This window comes from Aegilops tauschii, unplaced genomic scaffold, assembly GCF_002575655.3.
Source record: "Aegilops tauschii subsp. strangulata cultivar AL8/78 unplaced genomic scaffold, Aet v6.0 ptg000574l_obj, whole genome shotgun sequence".
Classification (NCBI taxonomy): Eukaryota; Viridiplantae; Streptophyta; class Magnoliopsida; order Poales; family Poaceae; genus Aegilops; species Aegilops tauschii.
In genome coordinates, this window is record NW_027332812.1 from 63,688 (window position 1) to 83,060 (window position 19,373).

At 51.1% G+C, this 19,373-nt stretch overlaps 46 non-coding genes across 46 annotated transcripts; all 46 read right to left on the bottom strand.

Annotated features, from left to right (window-relative positions):
• Positions 1–279: 279 nt before the first annotated feature.
• Positions 280–398, bottom strand: LOC141032495 (5S ribosomal RNA). Its single transcript, XR_012194491.1, has one exon. It is a non-coding gene; the product is annotated as a 5S ribosomal RNA (ribosomal RNA).
• A 302-nt stretch (positions 399–700) lies between these two features.
• Positions 701–819, bottom strand: LOC141032116 (5S ribosomal RNA). Its single transcript, XR_012194120.1, has one exon. It is a non-coding gene; the product is annotated as a 5S ribosomal RNA (ribosomal RNA).
• Positions 820–1,121: 302 nt separating this feature from the next.
• On the bottom strand, positions 1,122–1,240 carry LOC141032118 (5S ribosomal RNA). Its single transcript, XR_012194122.1, has one exon. It is a non-coding gene; the product is annotated as a 5S ribosomal RNA (ribosomal RNA).
• A 302-nt stretch (positions 1,241–1,542) lies between these two features.
• Positions 1,543–1,661, bottom strand: LOC141032119 (5S ribosomal RNA). The gene has a single exon (XR_012194123.1). It is a non-coding gene; the product is annotated as a 5S ribosomal RNA (ribosomal RNA).
• Positions 1,662–1,963: 302 nt separating this feature from the next.
• LOC141032120 (5S ribosomal RNA) lies at positions 1,964–2,082 on the bottom strand. The gene has a single exon (XR_012194124.1). It is a non-coding gene; the product is annotated as a 5S ribosomal RNA (ribosomal RNA).
• Positions 2,083–2,384: 302 nt separating this feature from the next.
• Positions 2,385–2,503, bottom strand: LOC141032121 (5S ribosomal RNA). The gene has a single exon (XR_012194125.1). It is a non-coding gene; the product is annotated as a 5S ribosomal RNA (ribosomal RNA).
• Positions 2,504–2,805: 302 nt separating this feature from the next.
• On the bottom strand, positions 2,806–2,924 carry LOC141032122 (5S ribosomal RNA). Its single transcript, XR_012194126.1, has one exon. It is a non-coding gene; the product is annotated as a 5S ribosomal RNA (ribosomal RNA).
• Positions 2,925–3,226: 302 nt separating this feature from the next.
• Positions 3,227–3,344, bottom strand: LOC141032031 (5S ribosomal RNA). The gene has a single exon (XR_012194039.1). It is a non-coding gene; the product is annotated as a 5S ribosomal RNA (ribosomal RNA).
• A 302-nt stretch (positions 3,345–3,646) lies between these two features.
• LOC141032123 (5S ribosomal RNA) lies at positions 3,647–3,765 on the bottom strand. The gene has a single exon (XR_012194127.1). It is a non-coding gene; the product is annotated as a 5S ribosomal RNA (ribosomal RNA).
• Positions 3,766–4,067: 302 nt separating this feature from the next.
• LOC141032124 (5S ribosomal RNA) lies at positions 4,068–4,186 on the bottom strand. The gene has a single exon (XR_012194128.1). It is a non-coding gene; the product is annotated as a 5S ribosomal RNA (ribosomal RNA).
• Positions 4,187–4,488: 302 nt separating this feature from the next.
• On the bottom strand, positions 4,489–4,607 carry LOC141032125 (5S ribosomal RNA). Its single transcript, XR_012194129.1, has one exon. It is a non-coding gene; the product is annotated as a 5S ribosomal RNA (ribosomal RNA).
• A 302-nt stretch (positions 4,608–4,909) lies between these two features.
• LOC141032126 (5S ribosomal RNA) lies at positions 4,910–5,028 on the bottom strand. Its single transcript, XR_012194130.1, has one exon. It is a non-coding gene; the product is annotated as a 5S ribosomal RNA (ribosomal RNA).
• A 302-nt stretch (positions 5,029–5,330) lies between these two features.
• Positions 5,331–5,449, bottom strand: LOC141032539 (5S ribosomal RNA). Its single transcript, XR_012194535.1, has one exon. It is a non-coding gene; the product is annotated as a 5S ribosomal RNA (ribosomal RNA).
• Positions 5,450–5,751: 302 nt separating this feature from the next.
• LOC141032127 (5S ribosomal RNA) lies at positions 5,752–5,870 on the bottom strand. Its single transcript, XR_012194131.1, has one exon. It is a non-coding gene; the product is annotated as a 5S ribosomal RNA (ribosomal RNA).
• Positions 5,871–6,172: 302 nt separating this feature from the next.
• On the bottom strand, positions 6,173–6,291 carry LOC141032529 (5S ribosomal RNA). Its single transcript, XR_012194525.1, has one exon. It is a non-coding gene; the product is annotated as a 5S ribosomal RNA (ribosomal RNA).
• Positions 6,292–6,593: 302 nt separating this feature from the next.
• LOC141032129 (5S ribosomal RNA) lies at positions 6,594–6,712 on the bottom strand. Its single transcript, XR_012194133.1, has one exon. It is a non-coding gene; the product is annotated as a 5S ribosomal RNA (ribosomal RNA).
• A 302-nt stretch (positions 6,713–7,014) lies between these two features.
• Positions 7,015–7,133, bottom strand: LOC141032130 (5S ribosomal RNA). Its single transcript, XR_012194134.1, has one exon. It is a non-coding gene; the product is annotated as a 5S ribosomal RNA (ribosomal RNA).
• A 302-nt stretch (positions 7,134–7,435) lies between these two features.
• Positions 7,436–7,554, bottom strand: LOC141032131 (5S ribosomal RNA). The gene has a single exon (XR_012194135.1). It is a non-coding gene; the product is annotated as a 5S ribosomal RNA (ribosomal RNA).
• A 302-nt stretch (positions 7,555–7,856) lies between these two features.
• Positions 7,857–7,975, bottom strand: LOC141032132 (5S ribosomal RNA). The gene has a single exon (XR_012194136.1). It is a non-coding gene; the product is annotated as a 5S ribosomal RNA (ribosomal RNA).
• Positions 7,976–8,277: 302 nt separating this feature from the next.
• LOC141032133 (5S ribosomal RNA) lies at positions 8,278–8,396 on the bottom strand. The gene has a single exon (XR_012194137.1). It is a non-coding gene; the product is annotated as a 5S ribosomal RNA (ribosomal RNA).
• Positions 8,397–8,698: 302 nt separating this feature from the next.
• On the bottom strand, positions 8,699–8,817 carry LOC141032134 (5S ribosomal RNA). Its single transcript, XR_012194138.1, has one exon. It is a non-coding gene; the product is annotated as a 5S ribosomal RNA (ribosomal RNA).
• Positions 8,818–9,119: 302 nt separating this feature from the next.
• Positions 9,120–9,238, bottom strand: LOC141032473 (5S ribosomal RNA). Its single transcript, XR_012194470.1, has one exon. It is a non-coding gene; the product is annotated as a 5S ribosomal RNA (ribosomal RNA).
• A 302-nt stretch (positions 9,239–9,540) lies between these two features.
• LOC141032021 (5S ribosomal RNA) lies at positions 9,541–9,659 on the bottom strand. Its single transcript, XR_012194030.1, has one exon. It is a non-coding gene; the product is annotated as a 5S ribosomal RNA (ribosomal RNA).
• A 302-nt stretch (positions 9,660–9,961) lies between these two features.
• LOC141032474 (5S ribosomal RNA) lies at positions 9,962–10,080 on the bottom strand. The gene has a single exon (XR_012194471.1). It is a non-coding gene; the product is annotated as a 5S ribosomal RNA (ribosomal RNA).
• Positions 10,081–10,382: 302 nt separating this feature from the next.
• Positions 10,383–10,501, bottom strand: LOC141032135 (5S ribosomal RNA). Its single transcript, XR_012194139.1, has one exon. It is a non-coding gene; the product is annotated as a 5S ribosomal RNA (ribosomal RNA).
• Positions 10,502–10,803: 302 nt separating this feature from the next.
• Positions 10,804–10,922, bottom strand: LOC141032136 (5S ribosomal RNA). The gene has a single exon (XR_012194140.1). It is a non-coding gene; the product is annotated as a 5S ribosomal RNA (ribosomal RNA).
• Positions 10,923–11,223: 301 nt separating this feature from the next.
• LOC141032137 (5S ribosomal RNA) lies at positions 11,224–11,342 on the bottom strand. The gene has a single exon (XR_012194141.1). It is a non-coding gene; the product is annotated as a 5S ribosomal RNA (ribosomal RNA).
• A 302-nt stretch (positions 11,343–11,644) lies between these two features.
• On the bottom strand, positions 11,645–11,763 carry LOC141032138 (5S ribosomal RNA). Its single transcript, XR_012194142.1, has one exon. It is a non-coding gene; the product is annotated as a 5S ribosomal RNA (ribosomal RNA).
• A 301-nt stretch (positions 11,764–12,064) lies between these two features.
• On the bottom strand, positions 12,065–12,183 carry LOC141032140 (5S ribosomal RNA). Its single transcript, XR_012194144.1, has one exon. It is a non-coding gene; the product is annotated as a 5S ribosomal RNA (ribosomal RNA).
• Positions 12,184–12,485: 302 nt separating this feature from the next.
• Positions 12,486–12,604, bottom strand: LOC141032141 (5S ribosomal RNA). The gene has a single exon (XR_012194145.1). It is a non-coding gene; the product is annotated as a 5S ribosomal RNA (ribosomal RNA).
• Positions 12,605–12,906: 302 nt separating this feature from the next.
• On the bottom strand, positions 12,907–13,025 carry LOC141032142 (5S ribosomal RNA). The gene has a single exon (XR_012194146.1). It is a non-coding gene; the product is annotated as a 5S ribosomal RNA (ribosomal RNA).
• Positions 13,026–13,327: 302 nt separating this feature from the next.
• On the bottom strand, positions 13,328–13,446 carry LOC141032143 (5S ribosomal RNA). Its single transcript, XR_012194147.1, has one exon. It is a non-coding gene; the product is annotated as a 5S ribosomal RNA (ribosomal RNA).
• Positions 13,447–13,748: 302 nt separating this feature from the next.
• On the bottom strand, positions 13,749–13,867 carry LOC141032144 (5S ribosomal RNA). The gene has a single exon (XR_012194148.1). It is a non-coding gene; the product is annotated as a 5S ribosomal RNA (ribosomal RNA).
• Positions 13,868–14,169: 302 nt separating this feature from the next.
• On the bottom strand, positions 14,170–14,288 carry LOC141032146 (5S ribosomal RNA). The gene has a single exon (XR_012194150.1). It is a non-coding gene; the product is annotated as a 5S ribosomal RNA (ribosomal RNA).
• A 302-nt stretch (positions 14,289–14,590) lies between these two features.
• Positions 14,591–14,709, bottom strand: LOC141032147 (5S ribosomal RNA). The gene has a single exon (XR_012194151.1). It is a non-coding gene; the product is annotated as a 5S ribosomal RNA (ribosomal RNA).
• Positions 14,710–15,011: 302 nt separating this feature from the next.
• On the bottom strand, positions 15,012–15,130 carry LOC141032523 (5S ribosomal RNA). Its single transcript, XR_012194519.1, has one exon. It is a non-coding gene; the product is annotated as a 5S ribosomal RNA (ribosomal RNA).
• Positions 15,131–15,432: 302 nt separating this feature from the next.
• Positions 15,433–15,551, bottom strand: LOC141032148 (5S ribosomal RNA). The gene has a single exon (XR_012194152.1). It is a non-coding gene; the product is annotated as a 5S ribosomal RNA (ribosomal RNA).
• A 302-nt stretch (positions 15,552–15,853) lies between these two features.
• On the bottom strand, positions 15,854–15,972 carry LOC141032532 (5S ribosomal RNA). The gene has a single exon (XR_012194528.1). It is a non-coding gene; the product is annotated as a 5S ribosomal RNA (ribosomal RNA).
• A 302-nt stretch (positions 15,973–16,274) lies between these two features.
• On the bottom strand, positions 16,275–16,393 carry LOC141032496 (5S ribosomal RNA). The gene has a single exon (XR_012194492.1). It is a non-coding gene; the product is annotated as a 5S ribosomal RNA (ribosomal RNA).
• Positions 16,394–16,695: 302 nt separating this feature from the next.
• Positions 16,696–16,814, bottom strand: LOC141032025 (5S ribosomal RNA). Its single transcript, XR_012194034.1, has one exon. It is a non-coding gene; the product is annotated as a 5S ribosomal RNA (ribosomal RNA).
• Positions 16,815–17,116: 302 nt separating this feature from the next.
• LOC141032149 (5S ribosomal RNA) lies at positions 17,117–17,235 on the bottom strand. The gene has a single exon (XR_012194153.1). It is a non-coding gene; the product is annotated as a 5S ribosomal RNA (ribosomal RNA).
• A 302-nt stretch (positions 17,236–17,537) lies between these two features.
• On the bottom strand, positions 17,538–17,656 carry LOC141032533 (5S ribosomal RNA). Its single transcript, XR_012194529.1, has one exon. It is a non-coding gene; the product is annotated as a 5S ribosomal RNA (ribosomal RNA).
• A 302-nt stretch (positions 17,657–17,958) lies between these two features.
• Positions 17,959–18,077, bottom strand: LOC141032150 (5S ribosomal RNA). The gene has a single exon (XR_012194154.1). It is a non-coding gene; the product is annotated as a 5S ribosomal RNA (ribosomal RNA).
• Positions 18,078–18,379: 302 nt separating this feature from the next.
• Positions 18,380–18,498, bottom strand: LOC141032152 (5S ribosomal RNA). Its single transcript, XR_012194156.1, has one exon. It is a non-coding gene; the product is annotated as a 5S ribosomal RNA (ribosomal RNA).
• A 302-nt stretch (positions 18,499–18,800) lies between these two features.
• LOC141032153 (5S ribosomal RNA) lies at positions 18,801–18,919 on the bottom strand. Its single transcript, XR_012194157.1, has one exon. It is a non-coding gene; the product is annotated as a 5S ribosomal RNA (ribosomal RNA).
• A 302-nt stretch (positions 18,920–19,221) lies between these two features.
• LOC141032534 (5S ribosomal RNA) lies at positions 19,222–19,340 on the bottom strand. The gene has a single exon (XR_012194530.1). It is a non-coding gene; the product is annotated as a 5S ribosomal RNA (ribosomal RNA).
• Between the last annotated feature and the right edge of the window lie 33 nt (positions 19,341–19,373).

Sequence of the window (19,373 nt, forward strand, 5' to 3'; positions counted from 1 at the left end):
CCTTATGCTTGCCCCTCCCAGCTCCACTACACACACGATTGCACATTCCTTTGGCCGCTCCCGCTCAACTACGGAGACGAGTTTTACCACGGTTCAACCGCACCAGTGCCTATTTACCATGGTTTCGACCCCTTTCAGAACACGCTTGCCGCCGCTAGACGCGTGAATAATGAGCAGCGAGCTAAAACTTACCGTAAACGTGCAAAATAATAAAACGTGCTAAACATACGTCGCGCTCGTGCGTTTTGTTTTGCACGCGGTGCAAAACAAATTAAAAAGGGAATGCAACACGAGGACTTCCCAGGAGGTCACCCATCCTAGTACTACTCTCGCCCAAGCACGCTTAACTTCGGAGTTCTGATGGGATCCGGTGCTTTAGTGCTGGTATGACCGCATCCGACATGTTACCCCCGTCTTCGTCCCTTATGCTTGCCCCTCCCAGCTCCACTACACACACGATTGCACATTCCTTTGGCCGCTCCCGCTCAACTACGGAGACGAGTTTTACCACGGTTCAACCGCACCAGTGCCTATTTACCATGGTTTCGACCCCTTTCAGAACACGCTTGCCGCCGCTAGACGCGTGAATAATGAGCAGCGAGCTAAAACTTACCGTAAACGTGCAAAATAATAAAACGTGCTAAACATACGTCGCGCTCGTGCGTTTTGTTTTGCACGCGGTGCAAAACAAATTAAAAAGGGAATGCAACACGAGGACTTCCCAGGAGGTCACCCATCCTAGTACTACTCTCGCCCAAGCACGCTTAACTTCGGAGTTCTGATGGGATCCGGTGCTTTAGTGCTGGTATGATCGCATCCGACATGTTACCCCCGTCTTCGTCCCTTATGCTTGCCCCTCCCAGCTCCACTACACACACGATTGCACATTCCTTTGGCCGCTCCCGCTCAACTACGGAGACGAGTTTTACCACGGTTCAACCGCACCAGTGCCTATTTACCATGGTTTCGACCCCTTTCAGAACACGCTTGCCGCCGCTAGACGCGTGAATAATGAGCAGCGAGCTAAAACTTACCGTAAACGTGCAAAATAATAAAACGTGCTAAACATACGTCGCGCTCGTGCGTTTTGTTTTGCACGCGGTGCAAAACAAATTAAAAAGGGAATGCAACACGAGGACTTCCCAGGAGGTCACCCATCCTAGTACTACTCTCGCCCAAGCACGCTTAACTTCGGAGTTCTGATGGGATCCGGTGCTTTAGTGCTGGTATGATCGCATCCGACATGTTAGCCCCGTCTTCGTCCCTTACGCTTGCCCCTCCCAGCTCCACTACACACACGATTGCACATTCCTTTGGCCGCTCCCGCTCAACTACGGAGACGAGTTTTACCACGGTTCAACCGCACCAGTGCCTATTTACCATGGTTTCGACCCCTTTCAGAACACGCTTGCCGCCGCTAGACGCGTGAATAATGAGCAGCGAGCTAAAACTTACCGTAAACGTGCAAAATAATAAAACGTGCTAAACATACGTCGCGCTCGTGCGTTTTGTTTTGCACGCGGTGCAAAACAAATTAAAAAGGGAATGCAACACGAGGACTTCCCAGGAGGTCACCCATCCTAGTACTACTCTCGCCCAAGCACGCTTAACTTCGGAGTTCTGATGGGATCCGGTGCTTTAGTGCTGGTATGATCGCATCCGACATGTTACCCCCGTCTTCGTCCCTTACGCTTGCCCCTCCCAGCTCCACTACACACACGATTGCACATTCCTTTGGCCGCTCCCGCTCAACTACGGAGACGAGTTTTACCACGGTTCAACCGCACCAGTGCCTATTTACCATGGTTTCGACCCCTTTCAGAACACGCTTGCCGCCGCTAGACGCGTGAATAATGAGCAGCGAGCTAAAACTTACCGTAAACGTGCAAAATAATAAAACGTGCTAAACATACGTCGCGCTCGTGCGTTTTGTTTTGCACGCGGTGCAAAACAAATTAAAAAGGGAATGCAACACGAGGACTTCCCAGGAGGTCACCCATCCTAGTACTACTCTCGCCCAAGCACGCTTAACTTCGGAGTTCTGATGGGATCCGGTGCTTTAGTGCTGGTATGATCGCATCCGACATGTTACCCCCGTCTTCGTCCCTTATGCTTGCCCCTCCCAGCTCCACTACACACACGATTGCACATTCCTTTGGCCGCTCCCGCTCAACTACGGAGACGAGTTTTACCACGGTTCAACCGCACCAGTGCCTATTTACCATGGTTTCGACCCCTTTCAGAACACGCTTGCCGCCGCTAGACGCGTGAATAATGAGCAGCGAGCTAAAACTTACCGTAAACGTGCAAAATAATAAAACGTGCTAAACATACGTCGCGCTCGTGCGTTTTGTTTTGCACGCGGTGCAAAACAAATTAAAAAGGGAATGCAACACGAGGACTTCCCAGGAGGTCACCCATCCTAGTACTACTCTCGCCCAAGCACGCTTAACTTCGGAGTTCTGATGGGATCCGGTGCTTTAGTGCTGGTATGATCGCATCCGACATGTTACCCCCGTCTTCGTCCCTTATGCTTGCCCCTCCCAGCTCCACTACACACACGATTGCACATTCCTTTGGCCGCTCCCGCTCAACTACGGAGACGAGTTTTACCACGGTTCAACCGCACCAGTGCCTATTTACCATGGTTTCGACCCCTTTCAGAACACGCTTGCCGCCGCTAGACGCGTGAATAATGAGCAGCGAGCTAAAACTTACCGTAAACGTGCAAAATAATAAAACGTGCTAAACATACGTCGCGCTCGTGCGTTTTGTTTTGCACGCGGTGCAAAACAAATTAAAAAGGGAATGCAACACGAGGACTTCCCAGGAGGTCACCCATCCTAGTACTACTCTCGCCCAAGCACGCTTAACTTCGGAGTTCTGATGGGATCCGGTGCTTTAGTGCTGGTATGATCGCATCCGACATGTTACCCCCGTCTTCGTCCCTTATGCTTGCCCCTCCCAGCTCCACTACACACACGATTGCACATTCCTTTGGCCGCTCCCGCTCAACTACGGAGACGAGTTTTACCACGGTTCAACCGCACCAGTGCCTATTTACCATGGTTTCGACCCCTTTCAGAACACGCTTGCCGCCGCTAGACGCGTGAATAATGAGCAGCGAGCTAAAACTTACCGTAAACGTGCAAAATAATAAAACGTGCTAAACATACGTCGCGCTCGTGCGTTTTGTTTTGCACGCGGTGCAAAACAAATTAAAAAGGGAATGCAACACGAGGACTTCCCAGGAGGTCACCCATCCTAGTACTACTCTCGCCAAGCACGCTTAACTTCGGAGTTCTGATGGGATCCGGTGCTTTAGTGCTGGTATGATCGCATCCGACATGTTACCCCCGTCTTCGTCCCTTACGCTTGCCCCTCCCAGCTCCACTACACACACGATTGCACATTCCTTTGGCCGCTCCCGCTCAACTACGGAGACGAGTTTTACCACGGTTCAACCGCACCAGTGCCTATTTACCATGGTTTCGACCCCTTTCAGAACACGCTTGCCGCCGCTAGACGCGTGAATAATGAGCAGCGAGCTAAAACTTACCGTAAACGTGCAAAATAATAAAACGTGCTAAACATACGTCGCGCTCGTGCGTTTTGTTTTGCACGCGGTGCAAAACAAATTAAAAAGGGAATGCAACACGAGGACTTCCCAGGAGGTCACCCATCCTAGTACTACTCTCGCCCAAGCACGCTTAACTTCGGAGTTCTGATGGGATCCGGTGCTTTAGTGCTGGTATGATCGCATCCGACATGTTACCCCCGTCTTCGTCCCTTATGCTTGCCCCTCCCAGCTCCACTACACACACGATTGCACATTCCTTTGGCCGCTCCCGCTCAACTACGGAGACGAGTTTTACCACGGTTCAACCGCACCAGTGCCTATTTACCATGGTTTCGACCCCTTTCAGAACACGCTTGCCGCCGCTAGACGCGTGAATAATGAGCAGCGAGCTAAAACTTACCGTAAACGTGCAAAATAATAAAACGTGCTAAACATACGTCGCGCTCGTGCGTTTTGTTTTGCACGCGGTGCAAAACAAATTAAAAAGGGAATGCAACACGAGGACTTCCCAGGAGGTCACCCATCCTAGTACTACTCTCGCCCAAGCACGCTTAACTTCGGAGTTCTGATGGGATCCGGTGCTTTAGTGCTGGTATGATCGCATCCGACATGTTACCCCCGTCTTCGTCCCTTATGCTTGCCCCTCCCAGCTCCACTACACACACGATTGCACATTCCTTTGGCCGCTCCCGCTCAACTACGGAGACGAGTTTTACCACGGTTCAACCGCACCAGTGCCTATTTACCATGGTTTCGACCCCTTTCAGAACACGCTTGCCGCCGCTAGACGCGTGAATAATGAGCAGCGAGCTAAAACTTACCGTAAACGTGCAAAATAATAAAACGTGCTAAACATACGTCGCGCTCGTGCGTTTTGTTTTGCACGCGGTGCAAAACAAATTAAAAAGGGAATGCAACACGAGGACTTCCCAGGAGGTCACCCATCCTAGTACTACTCTCGCCCAAGCACGCTTAACTTCGGAGTTCTGATGGGATCCGGTGCTTTAGTGCTGGTATGATCGCATCCGACATGTTACCCCCGTCTTCGTCCCTTACGCTTGCCCCTCCCAGCTCCACTACACACACGATTGCACATTCCTTTGGCCGCTCCCGCTCAACTACGGAGACGAGTTTTACCACGGTTCAACCGCACCAGTGCCTATTTACCATGGTTTCGACCCCTTTCAGAACACGCTTGCCGCCGCTAGACGCGTGAATAATGAGCAGCGAGCTAAAACTTACCGTAAACGTGCAAAATAATAAAACGTGCTAAACATACGTCGCGCTCGTGCGTTTTGTTTTGCACGCGGTGCAAAACAAATTAAAAAGGGAATGCAACACGAGGACTTCCCAGGAGGTCACCCATCCTAGTACTACTCTCGCCCAAGCACGCTTAACTTCGGAGTTCTGATGGGATCCGGTGCTTTAGTGCTGGTATGATCGCATCCGACATGTTACCCCCGTCTTCGTCCCTTACGCTTGCCCCTCCCAGCTCCACTACACACACGATTGCACATTCCTTTGGCCGCTCCCGCTCAACTACGGAGACGAGTTTTACCACGGTTCAACCGCACCAGTGCCTATTTACCATGGTTTCGACCCCTTTCAGAACACGCTTGCCGCCGCTAGACGCGTGAATAATGAGCAGCGAGCTAAAACTTACCGTAAACGTGCAAAATAATAAAACGTGCTAAACATACGTCGCGCTCGTGCGTTTTGTTTTGCACGCGGTGCAAAACAAATTAAAAAGGGAATGCAACATGAGGACTTCCCAGGAGGTCACCCATCCTAGTACTACTCTCGCCCAAGCACGCTTAACTTCGGAGTTCTGATGGGATCCGGTGCTTTAGTGCTGGTATGATCGCATCCGACATGTTACCCCCGTCTTCGTCCCTTACGCTTGCCCCTCCCAGCTCCACTACACACACGATTGCACATTCCTTTGGCCGCTCCCGCTCAACTACGGAGACGAGTTTTACCACGGTTCAACCGCACCAGTGCCTATTTACCATGGTTTCGACCCCTTTCAGAACACGCTTGCCGCCGCTAGACGCGTGAATAATGAGCAGCGAGCTAAAACTTACCGTAAACGTGCAAAATAATAAAACGTGCTAAACATACGTCGCGCTCGTGCGTTTTGTTTTGCACGCGGTGCAAAACAAATTAAAAAGGGAATGCAACACGAGGACTTCCCAGGAGGTCACCCATCCTAGTACTACTCTCGCCCAAGCACGCTTAACTTCGGAGTTCTGATGGGATCCGGTGCTTTAGTGCTGGTATGATCGCATCCGACATGTTACCCCCGTCTTCGTCCCTTACGCTTGCCCCTCCCAGCTCCACTACACACACGATTGCACATTCCTTTGGCCGCTCCCGCTCAACTACGGAGACGAGTTTTACCACGGTTCAACCGCACCAGTGCCTATTTACCATGGTTTCGACCCCTTTCAGAACACGCTTGCCGCCGCTAGACGCGTGAATAATGAGCAGCGAGCTAAAACTTACCGTAAACGTGCAAAATAATAAAACGTGCTAAACATACGTCGCGCTCGTGCGTTTTGTTTTGCACGCGGTGCAAAACAAATTAAAAAGGGAATGCAACACGAGGACTTCCCAGGAGGTCACCCATCCTAGTACTACTCTCGCCCAAGCACACTTAACTTCGGAGTTCTGATGGGATCCGGTGCTTTAGTGCTGGTATGATCGCATCAGGCATGTTACCCCCGTCTTCGTCCCTTATGCTTGCCCCTCCCAGCTCCACTACACACACGATTGCACATTCCTTTGGCCGCTCCCGCTCAACTACGGAGACGAGTTTTACCACGGTTCAACCGCACCAGTGCCTATTTACCATGGTTTCGACCCCTTTCAGAACACGCTTGCCGCCGCTAGACGCGTGAATAATGAGCAGCGAGCTAAAACTTACCGTAAACGTGCAAAATAATAAAACGTGCTAAACATACGTCGCGCTCGTGCGTTTTGTTTTGCACGCGGTGCAAAACAAATTAAAAAGGGAATGCAACACGAGGACTTCCCAGGAGGTCACCCATCCTAGTACTACTCTCGCCCAAGCACGCTTAACTTCGGAGTTCTGATGGGATCCGGTGCTTTAGTGCTGGTATGATCGCATCCGACATGTTACCCCCGTCTTCGTCCCTTACGCTTGCCCCTCCCAGCTCCACTACACACACGATTGCACATTCCTTTGGCCGCTCCCGCTCAACTACGGAGACGAGTTTTACCACGGTTCAACCGCACCAGTGCCTATTTACCATGGTTTCGACCCCTTTCAGAACACGCTTGCCGCCGCTAGACGCGTGAATAATGAGCAGCGAGCTAAAACTTACCGTAAACGTGCAAAATAATAAAACGTGCTAAACATACGTCGCGCTCGTGCGTTTTGTTTTGCACGCGGTGCAAAACAAATTAAAAAGGGAATGCAACACGAGGACTTCCCAGGAGGTCACCCATCCTAGTACTACTCTCGCCCAAGCACGCTTAACTTCGGAGTTCTGATGGGATCCGGTGCTTTAGTGCTGGTATGATCGCATCCGACATGTTACCCCCGTCTTCGTCCCTTACGCTTGCCCCTCCCAGCTCCACTACACACACGATTGCACATTCCTTTGGCCGCTCCCGCTCAACTACGGAGACGAGTTTTACCACGGTTCAACCGCACCAGTGCCTATTTACCATGGTTTCGACCCCTTTCAGAACACGCTTGCCGCCGCTAGACGCGTGAATAATGAGCAGCGAGCTAAAACTTACCGTAAACGTGCAAAATAATAAAACGTGCTAAACATACGTCGCGCTCGTGCGTTTTGTTTTGCACGCGGTGCAAAACAAATTAAAAAGGGAATGCAACACGAGGACTTCCCAGGAGGTCACCCATCCTAGTACTACTCTCGCCCAAGCACGCTTAACTTCGGAGTTCTGATGGGATCCGGTGCTTTAGTGCTGGTATGATCGCATCCGACATGTTACCCCCGTCTTCGTCCCTTACGCTTGCCCCTCCCAGCTCCACTACACACACGATTGCACATTCCTTTGGCCGCTCCCGCTCAACTACGGAGACGAGTTTTACCACGGTTCAACCGCACCAGTGCCTATTTACCATGGTTTCGACCCCTTTCAGAACACGCTTGCCGCCGCTAGACGCGTGAATAATGAGCAGCGAGCTAAAACTTACCGTAAACGTGCAAAATAATAAAACGTGCTAAACATACGTCGCGCTCGTGCGTTTTGTTTTGCACGCGGTGCAAAACAAATTAAAAAGGGAATGCAACACGAGGACTTCCCAGGAGGTCACCCATCCTAGTACTACTCTCGCCCAAGCACGCTTAACTTCGGAGTTCTGATGGGATCCGGTGCTTTAGTGCTGGTATGATCGCATCCGACATGTTACCCCCGTCTTCGTCCCTTACGCTTGCCCCTCCCAGCTCCACTACACACACGATTGCACATTCCTTTGGCCGCTCCCGCTCAACTACGGAGACGAGTTTTACCACGGTTCAACCGCACCAGTGCCTATTTACCATGGTTTCGACCCCTTTCAGAACACGCTTGCCGCCGCTAGACGCGTGAATAATGAGCAGCGAGCTAAAACTTACCGTAAACGTGCAAAATAATAAAACGTGCTAAACATACGTCGCGCTCGTGCGTTTTGTTTTGCACGCGGTGCAAAACAAATTAAAAAGGGAATGCAACACGAGGACTTCCCAGGAGGTCACCCATCCTAGTACTACTCTCGCCCAAGCACGCTTAACTTCGGAGTTCTGATGGGATCCGGTGCTTTAGTGCTGGTATGATCGCATCCGACATGTTACCCCCGTCTTCGTCCCTTACGCTTGCCCCTCCCAGCTCCACTACACACACGATTGCACATTCCTTTGGCCGCTCCCGCTCAACTACGGAGACGAGTTTTACCACGGTTCAACCGCACCAGTGCCTATTTACCATGGTTTCGACCCCTTTCAGAACACGCTTGCCGCCGCTAGACGCGTGAATAATGAGCAGCGAGCTAAAACTTACCGTAAACGTGCAAAATAATAAAACGTGCTAAACATACGTCGCGCTCGTGCGTTTTGTTTTGCACGCGGTGCAAAACAAATTAAAAAGGGAATGCAACACGAGGACTTCCCAGGAGGTCACCCATCCTAGTACTACTCTCGCCCAAGCACGCTTAACTTCGGAGTTCTGATGGGATCCGGTGCTTTAGTGCTGGTATGATCGCATCCGACATGTTACCCCCGTCTTCGTCCCTTACGCTTGCCCCTCCCAGCTCCACTACACACACGATTGCACATTCCTTTGGCCGCTCCCGCTCAACTACGGAGACGAGTTTTACCACGGTTCAACCGCACCAGTGCCTATTTACCATGGTTTCGACCCCTTTCAGAACACGCTTGCCGCCGCTAGACGCGTGAATAATGAGCAGCGAGCTAAAACTTACCGTAAACGTGCAAAATAATAAAACGTGCTAAACATACGTCGCGCTCGTGCGTTTTGTTTTGCACGCGGTGCAAAACAAATTAAAAAGGGAATGCAACACGAGGACTTCCCAGGAGGTCACCCATCCTAGTACTACTCTCGCCCAAGCACGCTTAACTTCGGAGTTCTGATGGGATCCGGTGCTTTTGTGCTGGTATGATCGCATCCGACATGTTACCCCCGTCTTCGTCCCTTATGCTTGCCCCTCCCAGCTCCACTACACACACGATTGCACATTCCTTTGGCCGCTCCCGCTCAACTACGGAGACGAGTTTTACCACGGTTCAACCGCACCAGTGCCTATTTACCATGGTTTCGACCCCTTTCAGAACACGCTTGCCGCCGCTAGACGCGTGAATAATGAGCAGCGAGCTAAAACTTACCGTAAACGTGCAAAATAATAAAACGTGCTAAACATACGTCGCGCTCGTGCGTTTTGTTTTGCACGCGGTGCAAAACAAATTAAAAAGGGAATGCAACACGAGGACTTCCCAGGAGGTCACCCATCCTAGTACTACTCTCGCCCAACCACGCTTAACTTCGGAGTTCTGATGGGATCCGGTGCTTTAGTGCTGGTATGATCGCATCCGACATGTTACCCCCGTCTTCGTCCCTTATGCTTGCCCCTCCCAGCTCCACTACACACACGATTGCACATTCCTTTGGCCGCTCCCGCTCAACTACGGAGACGAGTTTTACCACGGTTCAACCGCACCAGTGCCTATTTACCATGGTTTCGACCCCTTTCAGAACACGCTTGCCGCCGCTAGACGCGTGAATAATGAGCAGCGAGCTAAAACTTACCGTAAACGTGCAAAATAATAAAACGTGCTAAACATACGTCGCGCTCGTGCGTTTTGTTTTGCACGCGGTGCAAAACAAATTAAAAAGGGAATGCAACACGAGGACTTCCCAGGAGGTCACCCATCCTAGTACTACTCTCGCCCAAGCACGCTTAACTTCGGAGTTCTGATGGGATCCGGTGCTTTTGTGCTGGTATGATCGCATCCGACATGTTACCCCCGTCTTCGTCCCTTATGCTTGCCCCTCCCAGCTCCACTACACACACGATTGCACATTCCTTTGGCCGCTCCCGCTCAACTACGGAGACGAGTTTTACCACGGTTCAACCGCACCAGTGCCTATTTACCATGGTTTCGACCCCTTTCAGAACACGCTTGCCGCCGCTAGACGCGTGAATAATGAGCAGCGAGCTAAAACTTACCGTAAACGTGCAAAATAATAAAACGTGCTAAACATACGTCGCGCTCGTGCGTTTTGTTTTGCACGCGGTGCAAAACAAATTAAAAAGGGAATGCAACACGAGGACTTCCCAGGAGGTCACCCATCCTAGTACTACTCTCGCCCAAGCACGCTTAACTTCGGAGTTCTGATGGGATCCGGTGCTTTAGTGCTGGTATGATCGCATCCGACATGTTACCCCCGTCTTCGTCCCTTATGCTTGCCCCTCCCAGCTCCACTACACACACGATTGCACATTCCTTTGGCCGCTCCCGCTCAACTACGGAGACGAGTTTTACCACGGTTCAACCGCACCAGTGCCTATTTACCATGGTTTCGACCCCTTTCAGAACACGCTTGCCGCCGCTAGACGCGTGAATAATGAGCAGCGAGCTAAAACTTACCGTAAACGTGCAAAATAATAAAACGTGCTAAACATACGTCGCGCTCGTGCGTTTTGTTTTGCACGCGGTGCAAAACAAATTAAAAAGGGAATGCAACACGAGGACTTCCCAGGAGGTCACCCATCCTAGTACTACTCTCGCCCAAGCACGCTTAACTTCGGAGTTCTGATGGGATCCGGTGCTTTAGTGCTGGTATGATCGCATCCGACATGTTACCCCGTCTTCGTCCCTTATGCTTGCCCCTCCCAGCTCCACTACGCACACGATTGCACATTCCTTTGGCCGCTCCCGCTCAACTACGGAGACGAGTTTTACCACGGTTCAACCGCACCAGTGCCTATTTACCATGGTTTCGACCCCTTTCAGAACACGCTTGCCGCCGCTAGACGCGTGAATAATGAGCAGCGAGCTAAAACTTACCGTAAACGTGCAAAATAATAAAACGTGCTAAACATACGTCGCGCTCGTGCGTTTTGTTTTGCACGCGGTGCAAAACAAATTAAAAAGGGAATGCAACACGAGGACTTCCCAGGAGGTCACCCATCCTAGTACTACTCTCGCCCAAGCACGCTTAACTTCGGAGTTCTGATGGGATCCGGTGCTTTAGTGCTGGTATGATCGCATCCGACATGTTACCCCCGTCTTCGTCCCTTATGCTTGCCCCTCCCAGCTCCACTACACACACGATTGCACATTCCTTTGGCCGCTCCCGCTCAACTACGGAGACGAGTTTTACCACGGTTCAACCGCACCAGTGCCTATTTACCATGGTTTCGACCCCTTTCAGAACACGCTTGCCGCCGCTAGACGCGTGAATAATGAGCAGCGAGCTAAAACTTACCGTAAACGTGCAAAATAATAAAACGTGCTAAACATACGTCGCGCTCGTGCGTTTTGTTTTGCACGCGGTGCAAAACAAATTAAAAAGGGAATGCAACACGAGGACTTCCCAGGAGGTCACCCATCCTAGTACTACTCTCGCCCAAGCACGCTTAACTTCGGAGTTCTGATGGGATCCGGTGCTTTAGTGCTGGTATGATCGCATCCGACATGTTACCCCGTCTTCGTCCCTTATGCTTGCCCCTCCCAGCTCCACTACGCACACGATTGCACATTCCTTTGGCCGCTCCCGCTCAACTACGGAGACGAGTTTTACCACGGTTCAACCGCACCAGTGCCTATTTACCATGGTTTCGACCCCTTTCAGAACACGCTTGCCGCCGCTAGACGCGTGAATAATGAGCAGCGAGCTAAAACTTACCGTAAACGTGCAAAATAATAAAACGTGCTAAACATACGTCGCGCTCGTGCGTTTTGTTTTGCACGCGGTGCAAAACAAATTAAAAAGGGAATGCAACACGAGGACTTCCCAGGAGGTCACCCATCCTAGTACTACTCTCGCCCAAGCACGCTTAACTTCGGAGTTCTGATGGGATCCGGTGCTTTAGTGCTGGTATGATCGCATCCGACATGTTACCCCCGTCTTCGTCCCTTATGCTTGCCCCTCCCAGCTCCACTACACACACGATTGCACATTCCTTTGGCCGCTCCCGCTCAACTACGGAGACGAGTTTTACCACGGTTCAACCGCACCAGTGCCTATTTACCATGGTTTCGACCCCTTTCAGAACACGCTTGCCGCCGCTAGACGCGTGAATAATGAGCAGCGAGCTAAAACTTACCGTAAACGTGCAAAATAATAAAACGTGCTAAACATACGTCGCGCTCGTGCGTTTTGTTTTGCACGCGGTGCAAAACAAATTAAAAAGGGAATGCAACACGAGGACTTCCCAGGAGGTCACCCATCCTAGTACTACTCTCGCCCAAGCACGCTTAACTTCGGAGTTCTGATGGGATCCGGTGCTTTAGTGCTGGTATGATCGCATCCGGCATGTTACCCCCGTCTTCGTCCCTTACGCTTGCCCCTCCCAGCTCCACTACACACACGATTGCACATTCCTTTGGCCGCTCCCGCTCAACTACGGAGACGAGTTTTACCACGGTTCAACCGCACCAGTGCCTATTTACCATGGTTTCGACCCCTTTCAGAACACGCTTGCCGCCGCTAGACGCGTGAATAATGAGCAGCGAGCTAAAACTTACCGTAAACGTGCAAAATAATAAAACGTGCTAAACATACGTCGCGCTCGTGCGTTTTGTTTTGCACGCGGTGCAAAACAAATTAAAAAGGGAATGCAACACGAGGACTTCCCAGGAGGTCACCCATCCTAGTACTACTCTCGCCCAAGCACGCTTAACTTCGGAGTTCTGATGGGATCCGGTGCTTTAGTGCTGGTATGATCGCATCCGGCATGTTACCCCCGTCTTCGTCCCTTATGCTTGCCCCTCCCAGCTCCACTACACACACGATTGCACATTCCTTTGGCCGCTCCCGCTCAACTACGGAGACGAGTTTTACCACGGTTCAACCGCACCAGTGCCTATTTACCATGGTTTCGACCCCTTTCAGAACACGCTTGCCGCCGCTAGACGCGTGAATAATGAGCAGCGAGCTAAAACTTACCGTAAACGTGCAAAATAATAAAACGTGCTAAACATACGTCGCGCTCGTGCGTTTTGTTTTGCACGCGGTGCAAAACAAATTAAAAAGGGAATGCAACACGAGGACTTCCCAGGAGGTCACCCATCCTAGTACTACTCTCGCCCAAGCACGCTTAACTTCGGAGTTCTGATGGGATCCGGTGCTTTAGTGCTGGTATGATCGCATCCGGCATGTTACCCCCGTCTTCGTCCCTTACGCTTGCCCCTCCCAGCTCCACTACACACACGATTGCACATTCCTTTGGCCGCTCCCGCTCAACTACGGAGACGAGTTTTACCACGGTTCAACCGCACCAGTGCCTATTTACCATGGTTTCGACCCCTTTCAGAACACGCTTGCCGCCGCTAGACGCGTGAATAATGAGCAGCGAGCTAAAACTTACCGTAAACGTGCAAAATAATAAAACGTGCTAAACATACGTCGCGCTCGTGCGTTTTGTTTTGCACGCGGTGCAAAACAAATTAAAAAGGGAATGCAACACGAGGACTTCCCAGGAGGTCACCCATCCTAGTACTACTCTCGCCCAAGCACGCTTAACTTCGGAGTTCTGATGGGATCCGGTGCTTTAGTGCTGGTATGATCGCATCCGACATGTTACCCCCGTCTTCGTCCCTTACGCTTGCCCCTCCCAGCTCCACTACACACACGATTGCACATTCCTTTGGCCGCTCCCGCTCAACTACGGAGACGAGTTTTACCACGGTTCAACCGCACCAGTGCCTATTTACCATGGTTTCGACCCCTTTCAGAACACGCTTGCCGCCGCTAGACGCGTGAATAATGAGCAGCGAGCTAAAACTTACCGTAAACGTGCAAAATAATAAAACGTGCTAAACATACGTCGCGCTCGTGCGTTTTGTTTTGCACGCGGTGCAAAACAAATTAAAAAGGGAATGCAACACGAGGACTTCCCAGGAGGTCACCCATCCTAGTACTACTCTCGCCCAAGCACGCTTAACTTCGGAGTTCTGATGGGATCCGGTGCTTTAGTGCTGGTATGATCGCATCCGACATGTTACCCCCGTCTTCGTCCCTTACGCTTGCCCCTCCCAGCTCCACTACACACACGATTGCACATTCCTTTGGCCGCTCCCGCTCAACTACGGAGACGAGTTTTACCACGGTTCAACCGCACCAGTGCCTATTTACCATGGTTTCGACCCCTTTCAGAACACGCTTGCCGCCGCTAGACGCGTGAATAATGAGCAGCGAGCTAAAACTTACCGTAAACGTGCAAAATAATAAAACGTGCTAAACATACGTCGCGCTCGTGCGTTTTGTTTTGCACGCGGTGCAAAACAAATTAAAAAGGGAATGCAACACGAGGACTTCCCAGGAGGTCACCCATCCTAGTACTACTCTCGCCCAAGCACGCTTAACTTCGGAGTTCTGATGGGATCCGGTGCTTTAGTGCTGGTATGATCGCATCCGACATGTTACCCCCGTCTTCGTCCCTTATGCTTGCCCCTCCCAGCTCCACTACACACACGATTGCACATTCCTTTGGCCGCTCCCGCTCAACTACGGAGACGAGTTTTACCACGGTTCAACCGCACCAGTGCCTATTTACCATGGTTTCGACCCCTTTCAGAACACGCTTGCCGCCGCTAGACGCGTGAATAATGAGCAGCGAGCTAAAACTTACCGTAAACGTGCAAAATAATAAAACGTGCTAAACATACGTCGCGCTCGTGCGTTTTGTTTTGCACGCGGTGCAAAACAAATTAAAAAGGGAATGCAACACGAGGACTTCCCAGGAGGTCACCCATCCTAGTACTACTCTCGCCCAAGCACGCTTAACTTCGGAGTTCTGATGGGATCCGATGCTTTAGTGCTGGTATGATCGCATCCGACATGTTACCCCCGTCTTCGTCCCTTATGCTTGCCCCTCCCAGCTCCACTACACACACGATTGCACATTCCTTTGGCCGCTCCCGCTCAACTACGGAGACGAGTTTTACCACGGTTCAACCGCACCAGTGCCTATTTACCATGGTTTCGACCCCTTTCAGAACACGCTTGCCGCCGCTAGACGCGTGAATAATGAGCAGCGAGCTAAAACTTACCGTAAACGTGCAAAATAATAAAACGTGCTAAACATACGTCGCGCTCGTGCGTTTTGTTTTGCACGCGGTGCAAAACAAATTAAAAAGGGAATGCAACACGAGGACTTCCCAGGAGGTCACCCATCCTAGTACTACTCTCGCCCAAGCACGCTTAACTTCGGAGTTCTGATGGGATCCGGTGCTTTAGTGCTGGTATGATCGCATCCGACATGTTACCCCCGTCTTCGTCCCTTATGCTTGCCCCTCCCAGCTCCACTACACACACGATTGCACATTCCTTTGGCCGCTCCCGCTCAACTACGGAGACGAGTTTTACCACGGTTCAACCGCACCAGTGCCTATTTACCATGGTTTCGACCCCTTTCAGAACACGCTTGCCGCCGCTAGACGCGTGAATAATGAGCAGCGAGCTAAAACTTACCGTAAACGTGCAAAATAATAAAACGTGCTAAACATACGTCGCGCTCGTGCGTTTTGTTTTGCACGCGGTGCAAAACAAATTAAAAAGGGAATGCAACACGAGGACTTCCCAGGAGGTCACCCATCCTAGTACTACTCTCGCCCAAGCAAGCTTAACTTCGGAGTTCTGATGGGATCCGGTGCTTTAGTGCTGGTATGATCGCATCCGACATGTTACCCCCGTCTTCGTCCCTTATGCTTGCCCCTCCCAGCTCCACTACACACACGATTGCACATTCCTTTGGCCGCTCCCGCTCAACTACGGAGACGAGTTTTACCACGGTTCAACCGCACCAGTGCCTATTTACCATGGTTTCGACCCCTTTCAGAACACGCTTGCCGCCGCTAGACGCGTGAATAATGAGCAGCGAGCTAAAACTTACCGTAAACGTGCAAAATAATAAAACGTGCTAAACATACGTCGCGCTCGTGCGTTTTGTTTTGCACGCGGTGCAAAACAAATTAAAAAGGGAATGCAACACGAGGACTTCCCAGGAGGTCACCCATCCTAGTACTACTCTCGCCCAAGCACGCTTAACTTCGGAGTTCTGATGGGATCCGGTGCTTTAGTGCTGGTATGACCGCATCCGACATGTTACCCCCGTCTTCGTCCCTTATGCTTGCCCCTCCCAGCTCCACTACACACACGATTGCACATTCCTTTGGCCGCTCCCGCTCAACTACGGAGACGAGTTTTACCACGGTTCAACCGCACCAGTGCCTATTTACCATGGTTTCGACCCCTTTCAGAACACGCTTGCCGCCGCTAGACGCGTGAATAATGAGCAGCGAGCTAAAACTTACCGTAAACGTGCAAAATAATAAAACGTGCTAAACATACGTCGCGCTCGTGCGTTTTGTTTTGCACGCGGTGCAAAACAAATTAAAAAGGGAATGCAACACGAGGACTTCCCAGGAGGTCACCCATCCTAGTACTACTCTCGCCCAAGCACGCTTAACTTCGGAGTTATGATGGGATCCGGTGCTTTAGTGCTGGTATGATCGCATCCGACATGTTACCCCCGTCTTCGTCCCTTACGCTTGCCCCTCCCAGCTCCACTACACACACGATTGCACATTCCTTTGGCCGCTCCCGCTCAACTACGGAGACGAGTTTTACCACGGTTCAACCGCACCAGTGCCTATTTACCATGGTTTCGACCCCTTTCAGAACACGCTTGCCGCCGCTAGACGCGTGAATAATGAGCAGCGAGCTAAAACTTACCGTAAACGTGCAAAATAATAAAACGTGCTAAACATACGTCGCGCTCGTGCGTTTTGTTTTGCACGCGGTGCAAAACAAATTAAAAAGGGAATGCAACACGAGGACTTCCCAGGAGGTCACCCATCCTAGTACTACTCTCGCCCAAGCACGCTTAACTTCGGAGTTCTGATGGGATCCGGTGCTTTAGTGCTGGTATGATCGCATCCGACATGTTACCCCCGTCTTCGTCCCTTATGCTTGCCCCTCCCAGCTCCACTACACACACGATTGCACATTCCTTTGGCCGCTCCCGCTCAACTACGGAGACGAGTTTTACCACGGTTCAACCGCACCAGTGCCTATTTACCATGGTTTCGACCCCTTTCAGAACATGCTTGCCGCCGCTAGACGCGTGAATAATGAGCAGCGAGCTAAAACTTACCGTAAACGTGCAAAATAATAAAACGTGCTAAACATACGTCGCGCTCGTGCGTTTTGTTTTGCACGCGGTGCAAAACAAATTAAAAAGGGAATGCAACACGAGGACTTCCCAGGAGGTCACCCATCCTAGTACTACTCTCGCCCAAGCAAGCTTAACTTCGGAGTTCTGATGGGATCCGGTGCTTTAGTGCTGGTATGATCGCATCCGACATGTTACCCCCGTCTTCGTCCCTTACGCTTGCCCCTCCCAGCTCCACTACACACACGATTGCACATTCCTTTGGCCGCTCCCGCTCAACTACGGAGACGAGTTTTACCACGGTTCAACCGCACCAGTGCCTATTTACCATGGTTTCGACCCCTTTCAGAACACGCTTGCCGCCGCTAGACGCGTGAATAATGAGCAGCGAGCTAAAACTTACCGTAAACGTGCAAAATAATAAAACGTGCTAAACATACGTCGCGCTCGTGCGTTTTGTTTTGCACGCGGTGCAAAACAAATTAAAAAGGGAATGCAACACGAGGACTTCCCAGGAGGTCACCCATCCTAGTACTACTCTCGCCCAAGCACGCTTAACTTCGGAGTTCTGATGGGATCCGGTGCTTTAGTGCTGGTATGATCGCATCCGACATGTTACCCCCGTCTTCGTCCCTTATGCTTGCCCCTCCCAGCTCCACTACACACACGATTGCACATTCCTTTGGCCGCTCCCGCTCAACTACGGAGACGAGTTTTACCACGGTTCAACCGCACCAGTGCCTATTTACCATGGTTTCGACCCCTTTCAGAACACGCTTGCCGCCGCTAGACGCGTGAATAATGAGCAGCGAGCTAAAACTTACCGTAAACGTGCAAAATAATAAAACGTGCTAAACATACGTCGCGCTCGTGCGTTTTGTTTTGCACGCGGTGCAAAACAAATTAAAAAGGGAATGCAACACGAGGACTTCCCAGGAGGTCACCCATCCTAGTACTACTCTCGCCCAAGCACGCTTAACTTCGGAGTTCTGATGGGATCCGGTGCTTTAGTGCTGGTATGATCGCATCCGACATGTTACCCCCGTCTTCGTCCCTTATGCTTGCCCCTCCCAGCTCCACTACACACACGATTGCACATTCCTTTGGCCGCTCCCGCTCAACTACGGAGACGAGTTTTACCACGGTTCAACCGCACCAGTGCCTATTTACCATGGTTTCGACCCCTTTCAGAACACGCTTGCCGCCGCTAGACGCGTGAATAATGAGCAGCGAGCTAAAACTTACCGTAAACGTGCAAAATAATAAAACGTGCTAAACATACGTCGCGCTCGTGCGTTTTGTTTTGCACGCGGTGCAAAACAAATTAAAAAGGGAATGCAACACGAGGACTTCCCAGGAGGTCACCCATCCTAGTACTACTCTCGCCCAAGCACGCTTAACTTCGGAGTTCTGATGGGATCCGGTGCTTTAGTGCTGGTATGATCGCATCCGACATGTTACCCCCGTCTTCGTCCCTTATGCTTGCCCCTCCCAGCTCCACTACACACACGATTGCACATTCCTTTGGCCGCTCCCGCTCAACTACGGAGACGAGTTTTACCACGGTTCAACCGCACCAGTGCCTATTTACCATGGTTTCGACCCCTTTCAGAACATGCTTGCCGCCGCTAGACGCGTGAATAATGAGCAGCGAGCTAAAACTTACCGTAAACGTGCAAAATAATAAAACGTGCTAAACATACGTCGCGCTCGTGCGTTTTGTTTTGCACGCGGTGCAAAACAAATTAAAAAGGGAATGCAACACGAGGACTTCCCAGGAGGTCACCCATCCTAGTACTACTCTCGCCCAAGCAAGCTTAACTTCGGAGTTCTGATGGGATCCGGTGCTTTAGTGCTGGTATGATCGCATCCGACATGTTACCCCCGTCTTCGTCCCTTATGCTT